We start from the raw sequence: 22,238 nt of genomic DNA, 5'->3' as shown, positions 1-22,238 counted from the left end.
ACAAGGAAGTGGGATTAGTTCTTATTCCAGCGAAGAGCCAGTGTAATAAATCGAGGGCGACTCGATGAGGCTTAAGAACAAGAGGGTTTCTTGCCTATGACCACATATCTATATTTACAACAGGGTCAGGCAGGATAACGATGCGACCGTACACTGCCCCTCCCTCGCTCAATTTGGGGCTTCTCCTCCAGCTCAGGCTTCATGCCCTCGCACGCGATTGGCTCAGCCTCCCGCCTCGACACTCCATAGGCTCCGGCCCGATCACATAGAAATCATAGAAACCCTACAGTGCAGAAGGAGGCCATTCGGCCCATCGAGTCTGCACCGACCACAATCCCACCCAGGCCCTACCCCCACATATTTACCCGCTAATCCCTCTAACCTACACATCCCAGGACTCTAAGGGGCAATTTTTAACCTGGCCAATCAACCTAACCTGCACATCTTTGGACTGTGGGAGGAAACCGGAGCACCCGGAGGAAACCCACGCAGACACGAGGAGAATGTGCAAACTCCACACAGACAGTGACCCAAGCCGGGAATCGAACCCGGGACCCTGGAGCTGTGAAGCAGCAGTGCTAACCACTGTGCTACATGGCCCTCCCCTTAAAGGGGCCACACTACCACAGCCGGCACAGGACGTCACAAGCTAAAAGACATCATCTGTGCTGCAAAATCCTACAATTATAATGAGAAGGGCCACCTATGAATGAACACAAACAAAATACAGTGAAAAAGACTTCCCTCATACACCTATTGAGTAAGGGCATTGGGCAATGTAACATTAAGCCAAACAAACCAGTTCAATCCCTGAGCTTTTGTTCAGTTTGTGGCAATTTAGTTTGGGGCGGCACGGTGGCACAGTGGTTAGCACTGCTGCCTCACAGCGCCAGGGACCCAGGTTCGATTCCCGGCTTGGGTCACTGTCTGTGTGGAGTCTGCATGTTCTCCTCGTGTCTGCGTGGGTTCCCTCTGGGTGCTCTGGTTTCCTCCCATAGTCTGAAAGACGTGCAAGTTGGGTGCGTTGGCCGTGCTAAATTCTCCCTCAGTGTACCCGAACAGGTGCCCGAGTATAGCGACTAGGGGATTTTCACAGTAACTTCATTGCAGTGTTAATGTAAGCCTACTTGTGATAAATAAACTTAAAAACTTAAACTTAATTGGTCTCAACTCCACCCCCCCCCCCCCATTAACAAGGAGAGACATGAGCAAAGAATCCCATTTCAGCTCAGTGACCCCCCTCCCCTCTGGTGAAAGTATGAATGTACACATCACTGGGAGCAGACAACAACAAACAAACAAACAACAACAACTTGCAATGCGTAGTGCCTTGAGTGTAGAGAAATGACCAAAGGTGTTTCACAGCAGTGCTATTGGATAAAAATTGTCACTAAACCAAAGGAGGAGATATTAGGCCTCTCTATCTCTGTGGCCTCCTGGGAGGCTGACATGTCACAATGTGCATTTATACAGAATCTTTCACGTTGTAAAATATCCACGGCACTTCAGACAAAATCTCCGAGAATGCGACATTTCTCCAACTCTTACCTCTCGTGCATTCCCCACTCCGTCCACCCCAAGACCGTGCCTTCAGTTGCCTAGACCATAAATGCTGGAATTCCAAACCACTCTGCCTCTCTCTGCTCCTTTCAGAACCGGCTTAATCCCTTCACTCTGCCAGTGGCATTTGGGCAAAGGAGCAGGGACCTCTGTGAGGCATGCCCGACGATAAGAGGACCGCCTGCCACTGACTCTGAAGAGTCGCCGACTGTCCCTCGATTCGAGGATGATTCAAGGTTCAGAGATTCTGCCTTGGGTCTTCATACAATTTCCGAGCCACAGGTCTATGAGCACACGGTGAAGCGCCGGATTTCTCTGCCACCAATCCAGCTCATCAATTGGGACTGGAAGGATGATGTAGTTGGATGGGCAAATTGTCGCCATTTTGAACGATTGGTAGCAAGTTCCTCCCAGACATTGATGCCAATGCTGTCACGCTTCCAGGACAGCAGCACTCTGGAGAGAAGGCAATTGGGCAAAGAACCATATAAAAGTTACGGCACAGAAGGAGGCCATTCAGCCCATCTTGTCCATGCCAGCCCGAGGATACCCAGGTGCCCTTTCTAATCCCACCTTCCTGCACCTGGCCCATAGCTCTGTAGCGACAGCTACACTTAAGGTGCCGATCCAGATACTTTTTAAAGGAGTTTAGGGTCTTGACCATCAACCTGGGTGGTGAATTTCAGACACCCACCACCCTCTGCATAAGAAAATTCTTCCTCTTGTCCCCTCTACACCTACTGCCACTTATCTTGAATTCTATGTTCTAGAATTTTCCACCAAGGGAAACAATTTTACCCTGTCCACTCTATCTTTTCCCCTCATAATTTTGAACACCTCAATCAAGTCACCCCCTCCGCCTTTTTTGTTCCAAGGAAAATAACCCCAACCTATCCAATCTCTCCTCATAGCCCTGGCAACATTCTTGTAAAGCTCCTCTGCACTCTCTCTCTCCAGAGCAATTATGTCCTTCCTGTAATGTGGTGACCAGAACTGCACACAATACTCCAGTTGTGGCCTCACCAGTATTTTATACAATTCCAACATTATTTTTTTACTTTTATATTCTATACCTCTGCCAATGAAGGAGAGCATTATGTATGCCTTCTTTACAACCTTGTCCACTTGAACTGCTGCCTTTAGGGACCTGTGTACTTGTACACCAAGATCTCTCACTTCATCTACTCCTCTTAGTATATTCTCATTTATTATGTATTCCCTATAACTATTTGACCTCCCTAAGTGCACCACCTCACACTTCCGTATGTTAAAATCCATCGGCCACCTTACTGTCCACTCCACCAACTCTCAATATCTTTTTATAGATTATAGCTATCCTCTACGCTATCCACTACTCGGCCAATTTTTGTGTTGTCTGCAAATTTCCCAATCCTTCCCCCCGCATTGTTCACGTCCAAATCGTTAATATATAACACAAACAGCAAGGTTCCACTGAACCCTGTGGAACATCACTTGAAATAACTTTCCATTCGCAAGTGCACCCACCGACCAAATGTAGGGTTACAGATACCAGAGGAACTTTACTCAAAGAGAGAAAGGAAAGAGAAAGCAGAGGTGCAGGGAAAAATCTTCAGGGTGAATATATCTGCAGCAATAGACAGCATGGTGACTGATGACTTTGGTCTTGTGAACAGCATTGGACGCCTGGTCAGAGTTCCTTACACCTTGCCTGCTGAGTTTAAATGAGGTCTGAGCCTCCAAGTGACGAGGAAGTGGAGGGTGTTTGGAGGAATCATAGAGTAGAACCATAGAATCCACAAAGATAAGTGGAAAAGTGAATCGTGTGGAGGACGGAGAAGATCTGCAGAGAGATTTGGACAGGCTGAGTGAGTGGGCGAGGATATGGCAAATGGAGTATAACGTTGATAAATGCGAGGTTATACACTTTGGAGGAAATAATAACAAATGGGATTACTATCTCAATGGAAACAAATTAAAACATGCTACCGTGCAAAGGGACCTGGGGGTCCTTGTGCATGAGACGCAAAAGCCCAGTCTGCAGGTACAACAGGTGATCAAGAAGGCAAATGGGATGTTGGCCTATATTGCGAAGGGGATAGAATATAAAAGCAGGGATGTCTTGATGCACCTGTACAGGGCATTGGTGAGGTCGCAGCTGGAATACTGTGTGCAGTATTGGTCCCCTTATATGAGGAAGGATATATTGGCATTGGAGGGAGTGCAGAGAAGGTTCACCAGGTTGATACCGGAGATGAGGGGTTTGGATTATGAGGAGAGGCTGAGGAGACTGGGTTTGTACTCGTTGGAGTTTAGAAGGATGAGGGGGGATCTTATGGAGACTTATAAGATAATGCGGGGGCTGGATAGGGTGGAGGCGGAGAGATTCTTTCCACTTAGTAAGGAAGTTAAAACTAGAGGACACAGCCTCAAAATAAAGGGGGGTCGGTTTAAGACAGAGTTGAGGAGGAACTTCTTCTCCCAGAGGGTGGTGAATCTCTGGAATTCTCTGCCCACTGAGGTGGTGGAGGCTACCTCGCTGAATATGTTTAAAGCGCGGATGGATGGATTCCTGATCGGTAAGGGAATTAAGGGTTATGGGGATCAGGCGGGTAAGTGGTACTGATCCACGTCAGATCAGCCATGATCTTATTGAATGGCGGGGCAGGCTCGAGGGGCTAGATGGCCTACTCCTGCTCCTATTTCTTATGTTCTTATGTTCTTATAGAATCCCTACAGTGCAAAAGCAGGCCATTCGGCCCATTGAGTATACACCGGCTCTCTCCCATAGAGCATCTTACCCAGACCCTACACTCATAACCCCACTATTTACGCCACTAATTCCCCTAACCTACATATTTTAAAGTTTATTTATTAGTCACAAGTAGGCTTACATTAATACTGCAATTAAGTTACTGTGAAAATCCCCTAGTCGCCACACTCTGGCACCTGTTCAGGTACTCTGAGGGAGAATTTAGCATGGCCAATGCATCTAACCAGCATGTCTTTCAGAATGTGGAAGGAAACCGGAGGAAACCCACGCAGACACGGGGAGAACATGCAGACTCCGCACTGACAGTGACCCAAGCCGGGATTACGAACCCAGGACCCTGGCGCTGTGAGGCAGCAGTGCTAACCACTGTGCCATTGTGCCACCTTAGGACACTAAGGGGCAATTTAGCATGGCCAATCCACCTAACCTTCACATCTTTGGACACTAAGGGTACCTCTTTGTTGCCAGAGTGGACTGGGTGACCAAAACACCCAAACCTGCCCTTGTTTAATGGGTGCAGACAGCAATTCAGGCCGTTTCTCCAGGATTTCTGCCAACCTTTCACCAAAGTGACCGTGGGCAATCTGAAGGATCACAGTGGAAGTTTTAAGCGTGTTTATCTTTTAGAGCACGGTGGAAAGAGAGAGAGAGAGAGAGAGGGGAAAAGCAGAAATGAGTGGAATTCAGACAGTGTGAGTGAGAAACCACAGCGAGATCAAACACAGAGTCAGAGTAATACAGAGAAAAACAGAGTGAGTGACAAGCAGCCAGAGAATATCAATCAGCTTTGGACTTTCCTGACATTTACAATCTGCGAGCAACCACAAAATATAACATTGCATCTGCCTTGAATAACATCTGTTGATTAATAACCAGTTTCGATGATTTGGTGACACAAGCTATCTCCAAGTATTAACTTAACCAAACACAGGACAACAACTTGCATCTATATTGTGTCTTTAATATTTTGAAAAATCCCAAGGTGCTTCATGCAAATAGACTCAAGAGGGAAAACACATGATTGATTAAGGCCATCACGGTGGCACAGTGGTTAGCACCGCTGCCTCACAGCGCCAGGGACCCGGTTCTCAGCTCAGGTCACTGTCTGTGTGGAGTTTGCACGTTCTCCCGTGTGGGTCACCTCCGGGTGCTCCAATTACCTCCCACAGTCCAGGAATGTGCGGGTTAAAGTTTATTTATTAGCCACAAGTAAGGCTTACATTAACAATGCAATGAAGTTACTGTGAAATTCCCCTAGTCGCCACAGTCCGGTGCCTGTTCGGGTCAATGCACCTAACCAGCACGTAGGTTGATTGGCCATGCTTAAATTGCCCCTTAGTGTCAGGGGGATTAGCAGGGTGAATACATAGGGTTACAGGAATGGGGCTTGGGTGGGATTGTTGTCAGTGCAGGCTCGATGGGCTGAATGGCCTCTTTCTGCACTGTAGGGGTTCTATAATTCAACGATTAAACACAGAAAATCATTGAATCGCAGAGATAGCTGTGGAATGTGACAATCCTGTCAGCTGGCATTAGGGTATTTGTGAGTGTTATCCCCCTGACTAGGACTGGAATTCATGTGGGGAAGCAGATAATCGATTGTGCTGAGTCCATCTGGACTGGTGGGAGGTGGGGAAGTGGAGAGGGTTCCAAGATCCCTGCCACAAAGGTGCATATGCCAATTCTGCGCATTGAGTTGGGCAGCTTGGGTTTGGCCAAGATGTCCCTCATTGTCAAACGGTTTCCCTGTCTTGCCAGTAGCATGAAGAATGGTCACTTGTTGATGGAGTAACAGAGGATCTAGACACCACCTATCAATGGCTTATGTCTCTGTGCTGTTGTGTTAATCCAAGTGATTTTAATGGATGTAAGAAACAGGAGGGATGTAAGGTGGGCTGCTGACTCGCTACCCCCTACTTACCCTACCTCACAAAGTCAAGATTCCACCCCCCCCCATCCCCAAAGACTTCAGATCAGAAGGGCAGAAATAGGTTGGGGAGGACGGGGATATTACAACAAAGTGTGTCACACAGTGAGCGTCCTGCACCTTTAAATTGAAGAAAAAAGCTTTAAAATGGACCTTACAGTATAAGGACAGCGAACAAAATAAAATATTGTCATTATGTTTTGGGTTGTGCTTGAATTGGTTGCAACATGTTAGATTAAAGATTAAATGTGTGGTTCATTGTCTCTTACGACAGCTAGTTTAATGCATTTGTTCTCTCTGGAATGTAGGCACAATACAAAGTTATTTTAATGTCTTCACTGCCAAGTGCGTATCGGGAATAAAAGGCTGCATGACGTTTTTTTTAACCTTTCACTTTGGTCTTATTAACAATTGTGTTTTTTAATTCTTTATCGTGTTTGGGGTGAGAGTCTGTTAAAGATTATAATTGAAATATTTTTACACTTTGATCATCGACTATCAGCAGGAAGCACCGACAAATCATCATAGAATCATAGAAACCCTACAGTACAGAAAGAGGCCATTCAGCCCATCGAGACTGCACCGACCACAATCCCACCCCGACCCTACTCCCATATCCCTACATATTTTACCCACTAATCCCTCTAACCTACGCATCTCAGGGCACTAAGGGACAATTTTAGCATGGCCAATCAACCTAACCCGCACATCTTTGGACTGTGGGAGGAAACCGGAGCACCCGGAGGAAACCCACGCAGACACGGGGAGAATGTGCAAACTCCACACAGACAGTGACCCAAGCCGGGAATCGAACCCACGTCCCTGGAGCTGTGAAGCAGCAGTGCTAACCACTGTGCTACCGTGCCGCCCCAAATGAAGAATACACTGGCCTAATAATGCTTCTTAACCCCCATCCTATTCCCTAGTTTCGGGGTTACCATTTTCCCACCCCAACCTTACTGTCAGCCCGGGTTCAGTGATAGCAGTGCCCACCTCAGCATCAAGAAGCTGTGGCTTCCAAATCCTCTTCCGAGACTAGAACACTTAATCTAGTCCAGGGCGGCATGGTGGCACAGTGGTTAGCACTGCTACTCTCACAGCACCAGGGACCCAGGTTCGATTCCCGGCTTGGGTCACTGTCTGTGTGGAGTTTGCATATCTCCCCGTGTCTGCGTGGGTTTCCTCCGGGTGCTCCAGTTTCCTCCCACAGTCCAAAGTTGTGCAGGTTAGGTGCGTTGGCCATGCTAAATTCTCCCTCAATGTACCCGAATAGGTGCCAGACTGTGGCGATTAGGGGATTTTCACAGTAACTTCATTGCAGTGTTAATATAAGCCTTACTTGTGATTAATAAATAAACTTTAAAAAAAAACTTTTTTTCAATATTCTTCTCTTAACCAAGGGCACCAAAACCATTTTTCCTGGCCGTTATTGCATTGCTGCTGTGGGATCTTGCTGTGCACAAAATAGCTGCTGTGTTTTGTACATCACGATAGTGAACGCGATTCGAAAAATATTCCATTGGCTCCAAAGCATTTTGGGCATCTTGTGGTGATAAAAGCCGGCATGGAGTGTCTTTAAGACTGAGATAGATAGGTTCTTGATTAATAAGGGGATCAGGGGTTATGGGAAAAAGGCAGGAGAATGGGGCTGAGAAAAATATCAGCCATGATTGAATGGCGGAGCAGACTCGATGGGCCGAGTGGCCTAATTCTGCTCCTACGTCTTATGGTCTTATAAAGGTCTTTTCTTTATGTAAAGCCCCCAGCCCCCTCCTCTGGATCACCACTGAGACACTGTGTGACTCTCTCAATCTTCCCCGAATGGTAATCACTGTGGGGAATGTTTAGAATGTTACAATAGGCAGGAAGAACACATGTAGCATCGTTCGCAACGTCAGAATGTACCAAAGAACTTCTGAAATACTTTTGAAGAGTAGTCACTATTGTTACTGAGTTGGACAATCAGCCATGATCATGATGGATGGCAGAGCAGGCTCGAAGGGCCAAATGGTCCCCTCCTGCTTCTATCTTCTATGTTTCTATGTAATGTAGGAGACACATGAATTAGGTGACGGGTGACTGGAAACTGAAATTGTTTAAAACACAAAAGCGAAAATGCTAGAGAATCTCAGCAGGTCTGGCAGCATCTGTAAGGAGAGGAAAAAGAGCTGACGTTTCGAGTCCAGATGACCCTTTGTCATATTTGCCTCAACTTGGTTGTTTGAGTAAGCAAACATTCTTAGCAATCTCTCCACTGAATTCAGAACATAACCGTTGGACAAGAAACTAAAAGTTGCAGTAAGATGCGTTGTGTCTGGCTAATTCATGAAAGAATGTTAAACTTTGGCGATAGAGAATGTCTGTAAAGTTTTGCACTGAGTGGTGGTAGATGTTCGTCAGTAAGTGTATGCCTGTGGGGTACATTTACTCTACTGTGTCAGTTTATATAAGGTGTGTGTTACTGTGTGTTAGACACCATTCAGTCTTAATGAAGTCTTAACTAGGTTAACTGTATGTATTTATTAACCACAAGAACTATACATCTGCAGAGTGAAGCATGCATGCGAGGAGCTGTCTCTACGCTCGCTGGGTGCACACGTCTCTGTCCAATACTAGACTGACCTCCAGGTGCGAGTCATGTGTTCTCTTACATCACTGTGTGGGCGGCACTGTACTCAGTCCCACGTTAACCCTATATGTGCCAGACCCTTATGATACAGTGTGTTCCCCATAAAAGTTAGCACATGTGGCTCAACAAGTGTCAGCCTATCATAGAATCCCTACTGTGCAGAAGGAGGCCATTCGACCCATCGAGGATACCCCCAACAACAATCCCACCCAGGCCCTATCCCCGTAACCCGTGTATTTACCCTGTTAATTCCCCTGACACTCAGTGACAATTTAGTACAGCTAATCAATCGAATACCGCTTTGGGAGGAAACCGGAGCACCCAGAGGAAGCCCACGCAGGCACGTGGAGAATGTGCAGACTCCGCACGGAGAGCGACCCAAGCCGGGAGTTGAACCCGGCTCCCTGGCGCTGTGAGGCGGCCGTGCTAACCACTGTGCCGCCGTAGCCTCGGGGATTTTATTTGGGCAGTAAACGCAATAAACACTGCTCTTCCAAAGTTTGAGGTAGGCATCTGGCAACCAAGCAGAAGAGTTTGAGTTAACACCAAACCAAAATTATAAATCTCTGATTCCCTTCACTGACAAGATTTTTTTTTGTAAGCTCTTAACACTCAGGTGTCAAGCAGGGTCAGGTTCTAAGTGAGATGCCTGATTGGTACCAATCACTTCTGTCGACAGTAACAGCATGTAATTTAGAAGCAATATATCCCCATGAGTCAGACTTAGGTCAGATATTCATAATGGAACAATGCAAATGTGAATTATACCCCCCACCACCCTGCAGTCCCCCACTTTCTATCTCACAGACATTTTCTCGACACTCTGAGTCATTACAAAGTACAGAACGACTGTATTTGAAGGCAGGCAGCCTCCTGACTGCCAATCAAGTCAAAAAGACTTTTAAGAAAACAGACAGTGCTGGAAATAATCAGCAAAAATGCTGGGAAAACACTTTGCTTCTATCCGCATCTGAAAAGGCAGCTTCACACTTCAGACTTGGGTCCTTTCCCACGACTCAATTCTAAGCCTCTAACACCACCAGTTGGGCGGCACAGTGGCACGGTGGTCAGCGCTGCTGCCTCACAGCGCCAGGGGGACCCAGGTTCAAATCCCGGCTTGGCTCACTATCTGGGCAGAGTCTGCACATTCTCCCCGTGTCTGTGTGGGTTTGCTCCGGGTGCCCCGGTTTCCTCCCACGCTCAGGAGGTGTGCAGGGTAGGTGGATTGGCCATGCTAAATTGCCCCTTAGTGCCAGGGAGATTAGCAGGGTAAACGCCTGAGGTTATGGGGATAGGGCCTGGGTGGGATTGTCATTGGTGCAGGCTCGATGGGCCGAATGGCCTGTTTCTGTACTGTCGGGATTCTATGATTCTATAACTTTAAAATGAGAGAGAGACCTTTAAGAAGGAAGCCAGGAAGCACTTCATCAGTGCAGAATCATAGTGCAGAAGGAGGCCATTTGGCCCATCGAGCCTGCACCAACAACATTCCCCTATCCACGTATCCCACGTATTTACCCTGCTAATCTCCCTGACACTACAAGACAATTTAGCAATCAACCAAGCCCCCACATCTTTGGACTGTTTTCAAGGCTGAGATGGTTAGTTTTTTTTGTTAGGTCAGAGTATAAAGGGGTAAGAAGCTGAGGTGGGTAAATGGGGTTGAGGTACTAATCAACCATGACCTGATTAAATGCCAGAGAGGTTTGAGGGGAGTTCCTTTTCTTATTCTTCCATGAAGCAGTTTACCTTTTGAGATCTTTCTGACAACCTTGTTTTAGAGATGTCTTTGAAACTTATGCCTTTTGTTAAAGCTTTAAAGTTTATTTATTCGTGTCACAAGTACATTAACACTGCAGTGAAGTTACAGTGAAGTTACTGTACAGGAGTGGCATGGTGGTATAGTGGTTAGCACTGCTGCCTCACAGCGCCATGGTCCCGTGTTCAATTCCAGCCTTGGATGACTGTCTGTGTGGAGTTTGCACATTCTCCCCGTGTCTGCAGGGGTTTCCTCCGGGTGCTCCAGTTTCCTCCCATGGTCCAAAGATGTGCAGGTTAGGTGGATTGGCCATGATAAATTGCCCCTTAGGGGGATTAGCGGGGTGAAGGCATGGGTTTATGGGGTGAGGGCAGTGAGTGGGCCTGGTAGGATGCTCTGATGGAGAGTCAGTGCAGACATGATGGACTGAATGGCCTCCTTCTGCATGGTAGGGATTCTATAATTCTAAAAAAATTCTGAATTAAATTGATATGACATCTGTTTCCAAGGAAGGCAGACCATCCAGCTCATCTTGGGTATCCCCCATTGCCTCTTGAATGATTCCAGAGGAATTTCTTTCCTTCCTCCATCTGACCATTCCAGGCACCGCACTTTCCGTATGTAAATTCTGATATTCTTTTAACAGCCCAGTTGTCCTGGAATTATAGTTTAACGTAAAATAGTTTTCCAGATTCCTCTTTGCTATTCCGCTTCCTAGAAAATGTCTACAAGGAAACCTTGTGTTCACCTCTATTCGCCCTGGTAATATTTGCATAGCTCAGTGGTGTAAAACAGAGGATATCAGATTGGTTGCACAGTTTACCCTGACCCATGTCGTTGTTTATTGAATTCACTCCCAATATTCTGCACTCATTGAGACGAAAGTTGCACGCTCACAAAACAACAATAATGATGCTGGCATTCCAACAACAACTTGCATTTAGATAGAACCCTTAATGCCACAAGGTACTTTTCTTTAATTTATTCCTTCATGGGATGCTGCTGGCAAAACCTTTTTTTAAAAATTTTTTGCTCCATTCTTAAAGTTACAAGGCCAGTGCTCAGAGCAGAGTGGGCAAAGCCAACTCCATTCCTCGCTTGCTCCAAAAACCAAATTCAAACTGAATCCAACTCATGCTCCCCACAAGAGAGACAAGCAAGAGTCAAGCTGACGAGACAAGGGCTGATAAGGGGCAGCACGGTGGCACAGTGGTTAGCACTGCTGCGCACTGAGCGCCAAAGTTTCCATTCTCGCTGGCAGCGGTAGTGGGGTGTGCGAGACCGGAGAATTCTGACCCATGTGTCACATGGGGCAGCACGGTGGCACAGTGGTTAGCACTGCTGCCTCACAGTGCCAGGGACCTGGGTTCGATTCCCGGCTTGGCTCACTGTCTGTGTGGAAACCATAGAAACCCTACAGTACAGAAAGAGGCCATTCGGCCCATCGAGTCTGCACCGATCACAATCCCACCCAGGCCCTACCCCCATATCCCTACATATTTTACCCGCTAATCCCTCTAATCTACACATCCCAGGACACTAAGGGGCAATTTTAGCATGGCCAATCAACCTAACCCGCACATCTTTGGACTGTGGGAGGAAACCGGAGCACGCGGAGGAAACCCACACAGACACGAGGAGAATGTGCAAACTCCACACAGACAGTGACCCAAGCCGGGAATCGAACCCAGGTCCCTGGAGCTGTGAAGCAGCAGTGCTAACCACTGCGCTACGGTGCCGCCCATTCTCCCCATTGCCGCACGTTCTCCCGGTGTCTGCGTGGGTTTCCTCCGGGTGCTCCGGTTTCCGACTGTGCTGGTGAGGTGGGTTGGCCGTGCTAAATTCTCCCTCAGTGCTCCCGAACAGGCGCCGGAGTGTGGCGACTGGAGAAGTTTCACAGTGACTTCACTGCAATGTAAGCCTACTTGTGTCACGAATAAATAAAACTTTTTTAAAAACGTAAAAGATAGGCTTTTGCACCCCATCTTGGGCTTCGTCCGACTTGATCTGAGGCAGAAGGATGTCGCTGGCAAAAAAAGGATTTGTTACCCATCCCTGATTGCCCTTGAACTGAATGGCTTGCTCGGCCATTTCAGAGGGTAGTTAGGGGTCAGTCACATTGCTATGGTTCTGGAGTCACTTGTGGGCCAGACAAAGGACATTAGTGAACCAGATGGGTTTTTACAACAATCATGGTCACCATTACTGAGATTCCAGATTTTTAAAAATTAATTAAATTTAAATTCGATCAGTTGTCATGGTGGTTCATAAGATATAGGAGCAGAATTAGGCCATTCGGCCCATCGAGTCCGCTCTGCCATTCGATCATGGCTGATATGCTCCTCATCCCCATTTTCCTGTCTTCTCCCCATAACCCTTCAACCCATTACCAATTAAAAATCTGTCTAACTCCTCCTTAAATTTACTCACTGTCCCAGCATCCACCGCACTTTGGGGCAGCGAATTCCACAGATTCACAACCCTTTGGGAGAAGTAGTTTCTCCTCAACTCTGTTTTAAATTTGCTGCCCCTTATCCTAAGACTATGACCTCTCGTCCTAGAATGCCCCACAAGAGGAAGCATCCGCTCCACGTCTACTTTATCCACACCTTTTATCATCTTGAATACCTCAATTTGATCTTCCCTCATTGTTCTAAATTCCAGAGAGTATCGACCTAAACTGTTCAATCTCTCTTCATATGACAAACCCCTCATCTCTGGGATCAATCTCGTGAACCTCCCCTGAACTGCTTCCAATGCCACTACATCTTTCCTCATTTGAACCCATATCCCCATGTTTCCATATAGGAGAATTATAAAATGAGATGTAGCACTGAGCCATAGAAGGAGATATTAGGCCCAATGTTCAAAATCTTGGTCACGCAGGTAGGTTTTAAGGAGTGCACTAAAGGAGGAAAGGGAGGTAGAGAGGCAGAAAGGCTTAAGGACAGAATTCCAGAGCCTATTGGGCTCAGCAGTTGAGGGCATGGTCGCCAATTATAAAATGATCAAACTCAAGAGGCAGGAGTTAGAGGAACAGAGATGTCTTTGGAGAGTTGTGGGGCTGGAGGGAATTACAGAGACACAAAGAGGCGAGGCTATGGAGGGATTTGGAAACAAGAATGAGAAATAAAATTGAGGTATTGCCTGGTGGAGCCAAAGTACGTCAGGGAGAAAAGGGTGAACAGGACTTGTTGCAAGTCGGGGCATGGGCAGCAGAGTCTAGAATGATGTCTGGTTTTCAGAGAGAAAAATGTGGGAGGCTAGGCAGGAAATAAAAGGGATTCGTCCGACCTTGAGGTTGAGGTTGAAATGTCATTGGGAGAGAGTTTTGGAGTCTTTATTCTACATCCAATTCATATTTATTTTATTAGTGTCACAAGTAGGCTTACATTAACACTGCAATGAAATTACCATGAAAATCACCTAGTCGCCACACTCCGGCGCCTGTTCGGGTACACTGAGGGAGAATTTAGCATGGCCAGTGTACCTAACCAGCACGTCTTTCGGACTGTGGGAGGAAACCGAAGCACCCGGAGGAAACCCACGCAGACACGGGGAAAACATGCAGACTCCGCACAGACAGTGACCCAAACTGGGAATCGAACTCGGGTCCCTGGCGCTGTGAGGCAGCGGTGCTAACCGGTGTACCGTCGTGCCGCCCATGTGACACCTGGGCCAGAATTCTCCGGTCCCGCGCGCCTCGCTACCGCTGCCAGCGAGAACGGAAAATGTGGCGCTCGGTCCAAATCTCCATTCACAGCAGCGGGACTGGAGAATCCCAGCTGCGGGCGAGGTCTGGGAATTCCGGTCACGCTCTGATGACGGCTTGGTACTGATGCACGGGATGACTGAAAACATTTCCCGCTCGGCTCAGCCACCTTAATAAGCGCAACATATAGCTAAAGAAAATAGACATAGTACTGTAACACTGTAGTTGTGAATACACTCTTTGTATGAATTATATAAGCAAAATCTGACTGAGCTTAATTGACGCCCGTCACAGCAAGTCAAACCCTAACTGAGTCACACTTGGCAGCTTCTCTCACATTTACATCCTCTTCAAACTAAAAGCCTTTTTCTTGGAGATAATTGTAATCAGCTCCGCCTGATGAGATCACAGAAGAGTACATTATTTACAGCTCAATGCGGTGAGATAGTAAAATTAAATCAACATTTAACTGCAATGAAAATATAAGCTTGTCAAAACACTTGGCTCCTTGAAAGAGGCACTGTGGCACGAATGTCTTCCACGTCTGGATGCACACTGTTTCTGGCTGAGACTGCCGGTTGCCAGTCAGAAAATCACACCCCCTTCCACTCTGAGCAAACTTGCTGACTTTTAATGAAGATTTTGAGTGGGTTAGTTAAAAATGTTTAAAAATGCAAACACAGAGCGAGGCAATTTCTTGCAAGCTGTGCCCAGCATACCTTCTAATTCCAACTTTAAATCTCGTTCTACGCTTCTACACCTTCATTCTAACTTTTTAAAACTCTCTAACAATGCTCCCCTGCAGCCATCAGACTTTTGAATGGACCTACCTCGCATTAGGTTGATCTTTCTCTACACCCTAGCTATGACTGTAACACTACATTCTGCACTCTCTCCTTTCCTTCTCTACGAACGGTATGCTTTGTCTGTACAGCGCGCAAGAAACAATACTTTTCACTGCATTCTAATACATGTGACAATAATAAATCAAATCAAATCAAATCACAACACATAACAGCTCAGCTGTATGAGTACAGTAGTGTAATGGTTATGGCATTGAGCTAGTAATCCCAGGGGTTGTGGCAGGCTGTGGTACCAAATATGTAAAATGACCATGAAGGCTATCTGATGGTTTTAGAAACTGTGATGGTGTGGCCCCTTTAAGGGGCGATCGATCGTTCATGGGCCACATGACCCTCCCAGGGCCTATTGGAATGGAGCGCGCGAACCTCAGCCCTCGGGTGTTAGTTTAGCGGGAGATGGAACCTGCAGTGTGAGCCCATAGTCGTTGGAACCTGTATCTATACTGACCTTGTCTGCATTTAGTTTAACTATCGTTCACTAAATCACCATTGTGATTTAAGAACATAGAAAAAGAACATAGAAAAAATACAGCACAAACAGGCCCTTCGGCCCACAAGTTGCGCCGGTCATGTCCCTACCTACCTAGGCTTATATATAGGCTTACCTATAACCCTCAATCCTATTAAGTCCCATGTACTCATCCAGGAGTCTCTTAAAAGACCATATCGAGTTTGCCTCCACCACCACTGACGGCAGCCAATTCCACTCACCCACCACCCTCCGAGTGAAAAACTTACCCCTGACATCTCCTCTGTACCTACTCCCCAGCACCTTAAACCTGTGTCCTCTCGTAGCAGCCATTTCAGCCCTGGGAAAAAGCCTCCGAGAATCCACCCGATCTATACCTCTCAACATCTTGTACACCTCTATCAGGTCACCTCTCATCCTTCGTCTCTCCAAGGAGAAAAGACCGAGCTCCCTCAACCTATCCTCATAAGGCATGCCAACCAATCCAGGCAACATCCTTGTAAATCTTCTCTGCACCCTTTCAATAATTTCCACATCCCTCCTGTAATGAGGCGACCAGAACTGAGCACAGTACTCTAAGTGGGGTCTGACGAGGGTCTTATAAAGCTGCATCATTATCTCCCGACTCCTAAACTCAATCCCTCGATTGATGAAGGCCAGCACACCATACGCCTTCTTAATCACCTCCTCTACCTGCGAGGCCGATTTAAGAGACCTATGGACCCGGACCCCAAGGTCCTTCTGATCCTCTACACTGCTAAGAGTCTTACCCTTGATATTATACTCCTTCATCCCATTTGACCTGCCAAAATGGACACTACACATTTATCCGGGTTGAAGTCCATCTGCCACTTAAGGCGTCATTGTCGTATTATCTCACTCTACAATAAAAACCTAACTGCATTTTATGAATGTTGGTCAAGAGTAGGAGGCTGTAGTAATTTAACCAAATGCCAGTTTCCCATCACCAACACCCTTTATTATGCACCAAGGGAAAGGGCCGCATCTGCGGCTTACAGTCAGGTAGTCTTCACCTCAGACCTAGGTCCGGGTGGAGTGACAGGCCTATAATCCTCACTGACTGCTTCCCATTGGCTGAGCTTCCACTTGCTCAATCAGGGAGCTCATACTCCACAAAGCCCACACGGAGATCCATTGATGACTCCCTGTGGACTTCTCGGCCACCGTAACAGAGACCTACCAATAAGTCTAGCTTACCTGTAAATTCAATTGGAGGGGGCAATTTCTGGAGTGTGTATTCATTGTGGACAACACAGTGATTAGCACCACTACCTCACAGCACCAGGGTCCCCAGGTTCGATTCCAGCTTTGGGTGACTGTCTCTGTGGAATTTATACATTGTCCCCGTGTCTGCGTGGGTTTCCTCCGGGTACACTGGTTTCCTCCCACAGTCCAAAGATGTGCAGGTTGGGTGCATTGGCCATGCTAAATTGCCCCTTACTGTCTAAAGATGTGCAGGTTAGATGGTTTGGCCATGGTAAATTGTCCCTTAATGTCCAAAGATGTGTGGGTGAGGGGGATTAGACATGGTAAACGTGTGGGGTTACAGGGATAGGGTGGGGGAGAGGGCCTGGGTGAGATACTCTGTCAGAGAGTTGGTGCAGACTCGATGGGCCGAATGGCCTCCTTTTGCAATGTGTGGGGATTCTATCCAAGCTACCTGTGCCACAAAAGCCTGGCAATTGTAAGGGCGTTAATTCTATTATTTTACTCTGTGGAAATCTGCTGTAATCAATGAAAATAAAAATAATCTCTGGTTTTCTCCATTTTACATACAGATTTTGATTTGATTTGATTTATTATTGTCACAGGTATCAGTATACAGTGAAAAGTATTGTTTCTTGCGCGCTATACAGACAAAGCATACTGTTCATAGAGAAGGAAAGGAGAAAGTGCAGAATGTAGTGTTACAGTCAAAGCTAGGGTGTAGAGAAAGATCAACTTAATGCGAGGTAGAGATTCCACATTTAACAAAAGAACACCCACTATTAGTGCCACTCCGATGTGTTTATTTACCAGTCATTGCTTTCCCACTCTTTCTTGTGGGGAAATGACCGAGCCTTCACTTTGATAGAGAAAGTATGGCAGACATCATGAACTTGTTACATGGTGAAACTTGACTTTTAAACAGAAAAGGAGGCCACTTGATCCACCGCACCAATGCCAGGAATTTGTTAGAATAATACAAAATTGCTGGGCCATTGAATATATTCAAGGCTGAGTGAGACAGATGTTTGATTTACAAACAGGTCAAGGGTTATAGGCTGGGGGTGGCGGGGAGGCGGGGGGTGTTGCAGGCAAGAAAATGGAGTTGACACCACAGCCAGGTCAGCCATGATCTTATTGAATGGCAGAGCAAGCTCACAGAGCCAAATGGCCTCCTCCTGTTCCTCAGTCCCATGTTCCTATATTCCTAAAATAAATCCCACTGCCTTGCTCTCTCCCAATCACCTAGTATTGTCTTCTGCTTAAAGTATTTGTTCACTTTTTAAAAATTCATTCGTGGGATATGGGCATCGCTGGCCGGCCAGAATTTATTGCCCCTCCCCAGTTGCCCGAGGGCAGTTGTCAACCACATTGCTGTGGTTCTGGAGTCACTTGTAGGCCAGACCAGGTAAGGACGGCAGATTTCCTTCTCTAAAGGACATTCGTGAATCAGATGGGTTTTTCCAACAACCGACAATGGCTTCAAGGTCATCAGTAGATTATTAGTTCCAGATTTTTTTTTATTGAATTGAAATCCCACTATCTGGTGTGACGGGATTCGAATCCGGGTCACCGGAACATTAGCTGAGTTTCTGGATTAATTGTCTAGCGATAATACCACTAGGCCATCACCTTCCCAAACTCTTCCCTTATGAGAGTCAATGATGTTGTCCTCAGCTCCTCCTGGAAACAGTAACCAGAGGGCACAGGTTTGTGGTAGTTAGCGAAGCAGTCAGAGATGACGTGACAGGGAACAAATCAATTTATGCAGCAAGCTTCTATACTCTGGAACACGCTATTCTGAAATGGTGTTGAAAACAGCTTCGAGAAGAACTTTCTTAAGGCAATTGGATAAATAACCCAACAGGAAGTACTTGCAGGGTTATGGAGAAAGAATAGGGTAAGTGAGATTAATTGGATAGCTGTTTCAAAGAGCTGGCATTGATATGAGGGGCCAAATGGCCTCCTTCTGTGCTATATCATTTTATCTCCCTGTGTGTGCGTGGGTTTCATCCGGATGCTCCGGTTTCCTCCCACAGTCCAAAGGTGTGCGGGTTAGGTCGATTGACCATGCTAAATTGACCCTAGTGTCAAGGAGTAAGGCAGGGTAAATGTGTGGGGTTACGGGAATAGGGTCTGGGTGGGATTGTAGTCAGTGCAGACTCAATGGGCTGAATGGCCTCCTTCTGCACTTTAGGGATTCTATGCTTCTCTGATAAACCATCCAATATTTAATGAGCATCCATATAAAGATATCTCCCTGCTGTTGCTTTGCTCCTCACTGTCCTAGTAACAGATTTAAATTGATGACCACTTGTTGCTGATCACCCAACAAGGTGAAGTGCAATTTCTCTGCTCAGTCCATCAAAATCTTCCAGAATTTGGAAATTCCTTATTAAATCTTCACTTATCCTTTTCAATGCAAATTGTCTCTGTACCAGAATCGCTCTCCATAACTATAGTGTCTCATCTCTGGCATTGTCATGGCATTTGTGACGTGCTTATGTCCAACAAAGTGACCACAACTCTTACTTGTAATCCAGGACAAGCGCAGAATCCAGGTGGGTGTGACTATTAGCACCAGTGCACCAGTCACTTCGTTGGGACAAAACTTGTGGCTTCAATTTACAGAACCTCCAAGCTCATGACCTAAAATACAGCACAGTCTCCTGATAAAAGCAAGATTACTTCTCCAACAAAATGCAATAAGTGGAAGAAAGCGACGTAATACGAATTCTGTGCATTAAATGAATCCCAGTCACTTACAACAGTGCAGTGCAACTTCCAGGCATGATTGACAAGGGACATTTACCCAATCATCCCTATTTTCTTTATAGATACACCATCAAAAGTATTCTTTCCGGAAGTATCACAGCTTGGTATAGCTCCTGCTCTGACCAAGACCGCAAGAAACCACAAAGAGTTGCGAACGAAACCCAACCCATCACGCAAACCAACCTCCCATCCTTTGACCCCGTCTACACTTTCCGCTGCCTCGGCAAAGCAGCCAGCATTATCAAGGACCCCACACACCCCGGACATTCTCTCTTCCACCTTCTTCCGTGGGGAAAAAGATACAAAAGTCTGAGATCACGTTCCAACCGACTTAAGAACAGCTTCTTCCCTGCTGCCATCAGACTTCTGAATGGACCTACCTCATATTAAATTGATCTTTCTTTACATACTAGCTATGACTGTAACACTACATTCTGCATCCTATCCTTTCCTTCTCCCCTATGTACTCCATGAACGGTATGCTTTGTCTGCACAGCGCGCAAAAAATTATACTTTTCACTGTATACTGATACATGTGACAATAATCATAGAATCCTACAGTGCAGAAGGAGGCCATTCAGCCCATTGAGTCTACACCAACCACAATCCCATCCAGGCCCTATCCCCATGTATTTACCATAACTAGTCCCCCTGACACTAAGAGGCAATTTATATGGCCAATCCACCTAATCCGCACATCTTTGGAGTGTGGGAGGAAACCAGAGCACCTGGAGGAAACCCATGCGGACATGGGGAGAATGTGCAAACTCCACACAGACAGTCACCCGAGGCCAGAATTGAACCCAAGTTCCTGGCACTGTGAGGCAGCAGTGCTAACCACTGTGCCACCGTGCTGCCCAATAAATCAGATCAAAGGACTCGTGGTGTCACTACATGCCACTAACCTGGGTCGACACACCAAAACTGAGTATTGCATTGTCTGAGGTATTGCCCTGCGAATAATTAAACCAAAGTTCAATCTGCCAGGGCACCAAAATATTAAAGATCCCATTGCATTATTCTAAGAATGTAAAGAGCTCTTCCAGTATCCCGGCCAACATTCCTTCCCCAACCCCATAAATTAAACATTAGCCACTTGTATACCTGATGAGATGTTGCTGTCACAGATTATCTGTTGTATTTAAGTTTTTAAGTTTATAGTTTAAGTTTAGTTATTAGTGTCACAAGTAGGCTTACATTAACACTGCAATGAAGTTCATGTGAAAATCCCCTCGTCGCCACACTCCAACGTCTGTTCGAGCACACTGAGGGAGAATTTAGCATGGCCAATGCACCTAACAAGCACATAAGTTCATAAATTCATAAAATATAGGAGCAGAATTAGGCCATTCGGCCCATCAAGTCCGTTCCACCATTCGATCATGGCTGATATGCTCCTCATCCCCATTTTCCTGCCTTCTCCCCATAACCCTTCAACCCATTACCAATTAAAAATCTGTCTAACTCCTCCTTAAATTTACTCACTGTCCCAGCATCCACCGCACTTTGGGGTAGCGAATTCCACAGATTCACAACCCTTTGGGAGAAGTAGTTTCTCCTCAATTCTGTTTTAAATTTGCTACCCCTTATCCTAAGACTATGACCTCCCATCCTACATCTTTCAGGCTGTGGGAGGAAACTGGAGCACCCGGAGGAAACCCACGCAGACACGGGGAGAAGGTGCAAACTCCACACAGACAGTGACCCGAGCCGGGAATCGAACCCGGGTCCCTGGCGCTGTGAGGCAGCAGTGCTAACCACTGGGCCACCACGCCGCCCCCATTTACTTATGCAACAGGTACTACGGGAAGCAATTTGAAGCATTTCAATGCCACGATAAGGATTAAGCCAAAGCCAAGGAAGATGATCTTTGAAACTGGGTAACACGGTGCTGGCAATCAGGCTTGTGAAGTATCGAGTCACACCAAATCACAAAGAGAGTTTTGTTAAGCAAGCAAAGTCAGATCACTGCCTCAGATCAGATACGTCTCTCCAGCTCAAAACACTCAGTTTAAAAGCGTGAAACCTTTAAAGGAAACATCTTAAAAGATAAGTTACAAAAGGATTTTATGTAATCATACATGGACAATAGCCAAGCGGCGAACTACAGAATACTCCAGAGTTCTCTTGAGAATGTTTTCTCTGATGAGCAACCGACTTACCAGAGTCCGAGCCCTCAATGAATGAAACCACAGCGACTCACACAAGCAGACCAGTGTTCAATGGTAGAGATAATCTTCTCCATGTCCAGGAAGTGAATAATTTGCTCTTAACAGCTGCTGTGTGTACTGACCTCTCTCCCTCCCTCTCTCTCTCTCTCTCTCTGCTGTTCTCCAGTTTACACTTTCACCTCTCCCTTATTTCACAATCATTTCAGGATTGCGATTTAAAGCGGCAGTAAGAAAGAGCCTTCCGGCCTTTGGACAATTACTGGAAGAAGAGGCATTTCAAGAAACATGCGAATGGGTAAACGCAGAAAGGCCCCCATTGTCCGACACGACCGAGCAAATACTTTTCTAAAGAAAATAATTTTACAATAGCCAATCCCTGGGGTCTTTAACAGGA

At 46.4% G+C, this 22,238-nt stretch overlaps 1 protein-coding gene across 1 annotated transcript in view; it reads right to left on the bottom strand.

Annotated features, from left to right (window-relative positions):
• The window catches only part of LOC144491723 (ETS domain-containing protein Elk-1-like), a 113,147-nt gene extending 91,149 nt beyond the window's left edge, over positions 1–21,998 (bottom strand). The window contains exon 1 of the mRNA XM_078209947.1: positions 21,836–21,998. The gene's annotated coding sequence lies outside the window, so the exon portion shown is untranslated. The remainder of the gene's footprint in view (positions 1–21,835) is intronic.
• Positions 21,999–22,238: the final 240 nt, after the last annotated feature.

This window comes from Mustelus asterias, chromosome 3 (assembly GCF_964213995.1).
Source record: "Mustelus asterias chromosome 3, sMusAst1.hap1.1, whole genome shotgun sequence".
In the NCBI taxonomy this organism is placed as follows: Eukaryota; Metazoa; Chordata; class Chondrichthyes; order Carcharhiniformes; family Triakidae; genus Mustelus; species Mustelus asterias.
This window is presented reverse-complemented; position numbering and strand designations above follow the sequence as displayed.